General features: G+C 36.6%; 1 protein-coding gene across 3 annotated transcripts in view; it reads left to right on the forward strand.

Moving 5' to 3' along the window:
- Window positions 1-8427, forward strand: part of LOC126854931 (uncharacterized) — a 129702-nt gene that overhangs the window by 86394 nt on the left and 34881 nt on the right. The window lies entirely within an intron of this gene.

Here is an 8427-nt window from a genome sequence, read left to right on the forward strand (position 1 = left end):
ACACACACACACACACACACACACACACACATCCCGGTATTTCACGGGGGGCGGGATGGCGCGCGAAACGTAAAACCGTATAACCGCGCTCGTGATGGTTTCCGCGACGGACGGAAGGCAAACCTCCGATTTTAATTAATTGCAAATTGAAAGAGTGGGAGAGGGGAGGTGGGGGGGGGGCCGGAGATAACCGAACGAATTGTGTGCTCGGTCAAGATGATCGCTTGAAACATTACCTCCGGCCTCGAGCGGGTCTCAATTACGTGGGTTAAAATGGGGAAGGTGCCCCCGAAGCGTTACTTAATTAGCCGTCTGAATTTCCATCGATATCGCTCTGCTCGGTTATCAGAGAGCGCCGCGTTCGACGGGAGCGAATAAATCTCCTCGAGGAAAGCGGCGACGATTCGGATCCGTTTGTGCTATTTACCCTGAAAAACACGAAGCATCGGCCGCACCATCGGGTGGCTGAATAGGACGATGGAATAAAATGAGGTCGATTCTACTTGGGGCATAATGGAGGAGTTAAAGTGGAGCGTCAAGGAGTGTATAAAGAAACTGGGGCCCCCGGGGAGCGCGCGCGCGCGCTCCCCAAGTGAAATAGTTTTTGCATTGTGTACGCTTAATTTACATTTTACCACGTGATTTATTTCACGAATACGCTTTTTCATTTTTCAAAGCGCGCATACATTTAACGCGAAATCACGACGAAGGTGCTCGCCTCCGGTGTCCAATATATTCGTAGGTCAAAGAGACACTCCCCGCGTAACGAACACCCTCCCACGCATATTAACGCGAATAGTTCTCGCGCGGGTTAAATTCTCCGTAAATATCGTAGCCATAAGAAACGCTCGAGATGGCAAAGGACTCGCGAGAGCGTGGTTATAGAATCTCGTTTAAGCAAAAGGAAGGAAAGGAGGAGGGAGGAAAAGGGGGAGAAAGAAAGAGAGAGAGAGAATATAGCATGAGGCCACGTGTGTCCGTGGCTGATCCGAGAAAATGGAGTGTGAGGTGTAAAGACACCTGAAGGCAAGAGGGGAACTTAGATAAGGTCGGCTAAGCACTGATCGAACGCGCCGTCGCGTTCGCCTCTCTTTTATCAACGGCGGCGTGAATAATTCGCTTAGCAATCTACTGAGCGGAGCAAATAAGAGTTGCGACGTAGTATATCCTCGCATGAATTAACAAACAGCTGGCTATGAGAATAGTCTGCGTTTAGGTTTAGCCGAGCGAGTTTTGTCTTTGCGTGATTATGAGTCGCCTTGCATGTAAAAGCCTCTCTCCCTTTTGTTTTTGCTCCCTATAAATGGAAAGAAAGGACAGATCCGAGTTACCTTTTTAATTTATTGATATTTTACGGTTATTCGCTTCTCCGTCCCGAGTGGGACATTATTTTACTTTTAATAGATTGTACGCCACATCTCCAGCTCGCTCTGATTAGTCGCTCGAAGAGTAATTATATGGACATTATTATTAGACGTTTGGAAATTGCTGTGTATTACGCACGGCAAAGCGTGGAAAATATTCTTTCGCAAATTTTCTTTCGCGATATAAAGAAAAACCGATAAAAAAATCTAAGTGTTTCTCGCTATTTCGATATCTCGTTTTTATTGCTCTTAAATAGCGATTTTTCATAGAGAATCACATTCATAGAATCGTTTCATATCAAATCGATACGACAATTGTAATAAATAATCTCGAAGTTCCCTCTGACACACTTCTCTCAGGCGAAAGAATCATAACTCAGAATCAAACTCAGCTTAGCCCGGCTTTGTATAAATTCTGCCCAAAAATTAACGTGTCAACTTTCGTTCGCGTACTTTCATAAAGATACCTTTATTGCATCTTTAAACTTAGAAATCCTACATTTATGTGGATAAATGTTGCAGTTAAATCGTAAGAATTTTTACGACTTAATACTTTCAATTTCACCGAATTGCGACTTTCCAAATAGCTTTGTGTTTTCTTCCCGATGTCATGGGAAACGTGAGAATAATTATCATATTAACACTATTTATGTAGGTCAAGTGGGCCCTCGTAGCTAAGTGCGCTGTCCTTATTAATGCAATTGGATGAGAGAACTGCAACTCTCCTGACCGATTAATCACATGCTTCCCTTCACCTATCGATTAAGCCACATTAATTGCTAATGCTCATAATGTCAATAAGTCACTTCAGTCATTGAAATACGCATATTAATAATCAATTAGGCAGTTGATAATTAGATTTATGTATGAATTTCTCGCATATGTGAGTATACATAACATCGCAATTAAGAAAATATCTTGACCCGATTATTAATATTGTGATAAAATATTGTCACATTATTTATTTATACGAAGTATTTTATATGCGAAAAATATTTGAAAATATTTTTTTCTATCCATAAAACTTAATTAAAGTAACTTACTACTAAAATATTTAATAAATATTTTTAATTTAATTTAATTTAAAATAAAATTAAAACTAAAATAATTTATTATTTTGACAGTTGCACAAGGTGCGGATAGAATCTTTAGTTACAACGGCTTACAAATTGTCGAAACACACAGAAGAAGTTTTTGTTTGTCTGTTGATTCGCTTTCTTTCGAAAAGAAAGTATACGGTCCCATGTTTGATCCTCTGTCCGTTGATTGATTGGGATCTCGGGACTTGCTACAAAAACCGATGAAAGGAGGTTTAGAGACACAGCACGAGGAAAGTAAATATCTCTGTTCGCCTCTATTATCGCGCCTTTCGATACGCAGCGTGAACCCTTCGATTTCCCCGAGGTTCACCATTGGATTCTCGAAAACCCCTATATATGTATGTTCGATACTCCTACGGTTCAGCGCGCGGATAATGCACCGATAAATCGACTAATGGAAGCTGTTATCTGCCTTTACAATTCCGTCAGAATCTACGCGATGATAGAGAAATGTGTCGATGATGTACAGCTAGCGTGTGTAAACAATATAAGACAGACAAAAGAAAAAAGTTACAATAAAATTAAATTATTTAAAAATTGATAATTATTTATTTAATTGATAATTATTTATAGTGAAATCAGTTTTTAATTTTCAAAATCAGCAATTAATTTTTGCAATTAAGCAAGTAAAATAAATTTTTTGACGTTTATTTATTTATTTCACAAATTTATTTTTTTTTTTATTGCCTTTGTTAAAAAAGATAAATAATTTTATCTTTATGGATTGAGAGAAAAATACACGATATTGCGCTCTTTCTTTTTATTTTGACAAGCGCAGAAAACTCTCTTTTTCATTAAAAAACGTTTCTTCTACTTAGTGATTTTCTTCAAAACTTCCAGCAATATATTTAATATAAAATATTGATAAGAAACTTATTTTGCAATAAAATATGATGCGAAAAATTTTTTTTATTAAAATATTCACACTTTTGAATATCCTTTATTATATTTGGTGACAACAAAGCGTATATACAGGAGATATGAACATGAAATATAAATAAATCTCTAAAATATGAAAAGCACTTTAATATCACTGCGGATTGATATTGGAACAAAGGTCAAAGCAGGGGCTGGCCGAAATGATTTAACGCGCCTTATGGGACTTTAATTTAGGTCACCATGGACGCAGAAAACTAGAAAAAAATGTATGTGTTTTCGAGAAGAGGAGAAATTCTTTCTCGCTCTAATGAAAGATGGAAAAGAAGAGTTAGATAGTGAATAAACCACGATGATGGGACAAAAATGGAGGAAAAATCAGGGGAAAAGATGATATGAACGTGCGTAAAAAGAGAAAGAAAGGTCCGTTGAAAGCACTGATATCAAAATGGGGGAATGATTCGTGACGGACGTTTTGGGAAGCTGCTTGCGAAAGCACGGATAAAAGAAGAAAGCCGAGGAACTTTTTCGTGTCAGCGAACGAACAATGGAGGGGTGTAAAGTGAAAAGTAAATGGAAGAAGTCGAGAATGAGGAAACCCGAGGCGGCATCGGAGCCGTATTTCTCGTTGCCCCAATAAACTCCTTTAATCAGCGGCGGTTACTTTATCGGATTTATTGAAAGTCGTGAACTGCAATGTACATTAGATGTAATTCTTACGACTGCTAATTTCGAGTCCGACATACGAGAAGGCAAAAGTGTGGAAGAGGGGGAGGGGGGAGGGGGGGAGGGAGAGGAGAAACGGTACGTGAAATGCAGTCGAGTACCTGCATTTTCCAGCTTGATCTGATCGAGGATTGTTGCGAACGTAAAAGAAGGAAAGTTTTAACGGAATAACTGAGGAAGAGAGAGAATCTAGAGAAAAAACGGGTTGGACAAAGACGGAAAGGAGAGTGCGATGCGTTTTTAGAGCGCGATTAAATGGATGGATGGACGGATCGATTAACCGCGTGTGTGATATAACGTGGAAGTTTATTACGTAGAAAAAAAAAAAGGGGCAAAGTATATGATAATTAATCTCTACAATATTTCTCTTTGCATATTTTTTTTATGTCTTTTCCACAAAAATTCAATGGAGATTGACTTATTACTTTTACTGTAACATATTTGAAACGTACACGTACAAAAAATGATCGCGAAATATGATTGCAGGTAGATTTGCTTGCGACTTTAAATATATTTTATTTCACTAGAAATGAAGTTTTTCTTTTTACAATTGAAACACGCATTTATACGCAGGTTTTTTTTTTTTTTTTATAAAGACGCTTCCCCCCATCCTCTCCTCCGCGATAAAAATATCTCGAAAATAATATCCATGTTTATTTCGCTAGGTCGGAGTCGAGCTGCGGCGCAATACGGGAGAGATAATTTTATCTTTAAAGCGCATCCGCGGCTCATGGTGGTATACGGTCATACCTTTTTTTACACATTCGTGGGAGTCCAAAGGGAGGTAGGGTGTAAACAAGAGCTCGGCTCGGAGAAGCGCCACTCGTCGTCGCTCGACTTGCCGTAGAGACGCGATCGAGCGTTACATCGCGGATCGATCCGCAGGATGAAGCCCGGCGGCGGGTGAACTCGCCGGGCGTGAAAACGCTTCTGTGAAGAGGCCTCTTTAGGGATCCTGGACCGTGCGCGCTTCCTCTTCTCTGGCAACATTTTTTATAAAATGTTTTTCCCTCTAATGAAAAAAAAAAAGAGGGAAGAGGAGGAGTGAGGAAAAAAAAGCGTGATCATCTGCCCTCTTTTGCCTCTATTTGCCCATCGTAGCCTTTTATTATCGGTTTCGCCACGAAAAAGGGAGTCATCCGGCCGTTCGTTGATCCGATTTGCCGCGTCCCGGATAGCGCGTGGCGCATTATTTATTTATTATTAGATAGAGAGCAACCCCCTTGCTCCGCGTGCGCGATCACCGTACGCGACCATCGAGACCATCGGACAACAACAACGACGAGGAACAACTCGGCCGCGATAAATCGAATGAAGAGAAAAAAAAAAAAAAAAAAGAAAAAGAATAGCCCGCTCGGTCACACTTTCGTCGTGGCCGAGAACATATGTATTAAATTGACATTAATCCTTATGCGAGTGTCAACTACTCTCTTCTTAATGAGAGTTTCTCCTTTGAAGAGATTTGATAGCCCGCGCTTCTGACAACGCCGCCTAATTTGCCGCAGATGCTTGTCATCAGAACTTTTTGTTTTCTCATATTTTCGTCCCCGAGCGCGAAACTTTATCAGGTTTTTTTTACGATCTGTTGGGAGTTAGATATGTGACAAATATTATATAAAATGTATATATATATATATATATATATATATATTGCTCGCGAAAAAAAAAAAATCTGGGAAACGGAATTTCAAGATTTTAGAATGAAGTTTTATTTAAGTTTCTTTAAGTTTTTACTAACTTTAAATACTTATTTAACTTGCTTCCCCGTTTCGCCGAGAGCGAGACGGATACAAGAATAAAAAAGCGAGCGAGATGGAGTGACATTTTATGAAATCGATTATCTTTTTTAGCTTTCGGCACAGGGCTCGAGATTCGCTCGCGCGAGAAATGGAGGGAATCACTCTCCGTTTTATAATCCGGACAAAAATCGATCTTATGATCCTTGGGAACATTGTAAATCCGTCATCTATCGTTACCAATTGGTAGAAATTGAACTCTATTCCCGAGAAAGCATCGTAATTGTCCTCGACTTTCCTCCACGACAGCGCAGAACTGCTGAAGTTTCCCTTCCGATTCGATTCCCCAATGTTTCATTAAAAGTTCCCAAAAGACTGGTCGATTTTTTTCTCAAAACTTTGACGTTTTTGGTCGCGTTTTCGTTTCGTTACATGCCATACTTTGCGGCTAACAATTTCAACTTTATTTCAATTTCAACTTCTAGTCTGTCTTTTCGTAATTTTAAATGAATAGAGAAAGAGAGGAACAGAGAAATATAGTCGGTCAAAATATAATCTTGAAAAAATTTCCACTGATAATGTTATCAATCTTATTGTTAATATTAGAACTCGAACAGTTGAGTTTCAATAAATTTATGACACGTAAAATCTGATATCGTTATAATTGCATGTAATTTATCGCTTTATTCGCATATTAATTTTGTCATTCATTAAATTATTGCTCCTCTAATGGCATCGGTTATGTAAATGATTGTGTATAAACAGATGTTATTGCTTTGATATAGATATCGATGCGCAAATTGACATTTATTCGCTCTTTTATTTTGCTAATTACGTTTGCGCTAAACATAACTGAATTATTTCAGATTAAATTTTATTTATTAGTTATTGCTTCTTTGAAATTAGAATTAAGTGTGAAAAGAATAATTAATAATAATAATAAATTTTATTTTAACGTATAATTATATTAATAAAAAAATATATAATTTATGTAATCGAAAATTTTTCTATAATTTATTATTAAATATATAATTATATATGTATATGATTAGATATTTATACGTTAAATATATAAAATGAGGATAAAAAAAAATGATAGTATCAAAATTTAATTATTACATAATAAAAATAATATACAAATATATTATGCAATTTTGTGTGATTAAACGAGAAATTTTTTTTTAATTCAAGAAAGTGAAATTTATCTTTTGTAAAATTCTTGTTACGTCAAATATTATATCAGCCTCCATAAAATGCCTCTACCGCGTTACAATTTTTCTTTGTAAGTTTGACCAGAGAGGTTGCTGGGCAGTTGTATAAGAAAAAAAACGGCACGGTGAAAAATTAAAGCAAACGTCGAGGAAGTTTAATCGAGCCCCCATTAGCAGCGGAATATGTGCTCTTCTGCATACATACGAATGCAGCTATGTATGAACGCGTGGCCGAACACTTTTCCGGTTGCTAGAATAACGCATAGCATTACTCTATCTTCTTTTTCTCTTTCAGACATAAATGGTCTGTAATATATTTGCGTACTTTAGTGCGTTAACTCGCACACTTATCTTTTCTACATTTGCATTCCGATAAATCTACTCACGGGCAAAATAACATTACGCTAAATACACTTAATTTTGGCAGTTAAATGAAATTGAATATTCGTGCGATTAATTTAGTGAAGGAAAAAAATTTCGTAAATTTTACTCGCTCGTGATTCTATTAATTTGACCCCAACGGTTATTTCTATATCTTTACATTCGAGATAGTTCACGTGTAATGGATTTCTCCATCGCATCGTAGTAAATAATCAAAGAGGAGTCTTTACAGCGGAAAGACTTAGAGAGATCCTCTTGCGAATAGCTCCAAAATCCGGCGACCTGTTCTGACCTATATAGTGATAGATAAACATATGTATTTACCCATGTGATATATATGACACAGGATGTTTATAGAGTCGATATTTATTTTGTCACAATCAGGACACTTTCTATAAATCTGTACAATATTTATCAAATGCTTTGATATATACATATTTACATATTACATATTTCGCTGTTAAATATCTGAAGAAATAAATTTCAAAAAAGGCAATTTTCTGCAGGAGAAATCTATTTAACGTGAATTATTTCGAAAGTGAAATTTAATTATATTTACTTGCCTTCGACGTGTGCCCTATATACATACACGCGAAATGCATGTGTGTGTGTGTGTGTGTGTGAGTTTGTTGAAGTTTATATCTGCCTGCACATAAGATAGTATTCAGGGAATCGGCATGTTACATATATATATGTACATACATATATCCCTGCATATTAGTATTAATTCGTAAAGATACTCTACTTTAATATTCCATACACAGAGTTATCTACTTAGGAATCTTATTGAATTTCTCACCGTGATAAAAATTATTTCTCGATTCGCGGTTAAAATATTTTTATATTTATAGATAAATTCTTTGGCAAAGAGGAGAAAGATTTATTTATTTTTCTGTTTATCTATTATATTGTTATTTTTTTTTAGCGTTTATATCTTAATAATCAATATTATATATAACGTTATACTAACGATCACTATTTTCTCTGACAAATTTTTCATATTATTATGTAAAATATTGATACAATTTCTATA

The sequence above is a fragment of the Cataglyphis hispanica genome, chromosome 15 (genome assembly GCF_021464435.1).
Source record: "Cataglyphis hispanica isolate Lineage 1 chromosome 15, ULB_Chis1_1.0, whole genome shotgun sequence".
Classification (NCBI taxonomy): Eukaryota; Metazoa; Arthropoda; class Insecta; order Hymenoptera; family Formicidae; genus Cataglyphis; species Cataglyphis hispanica.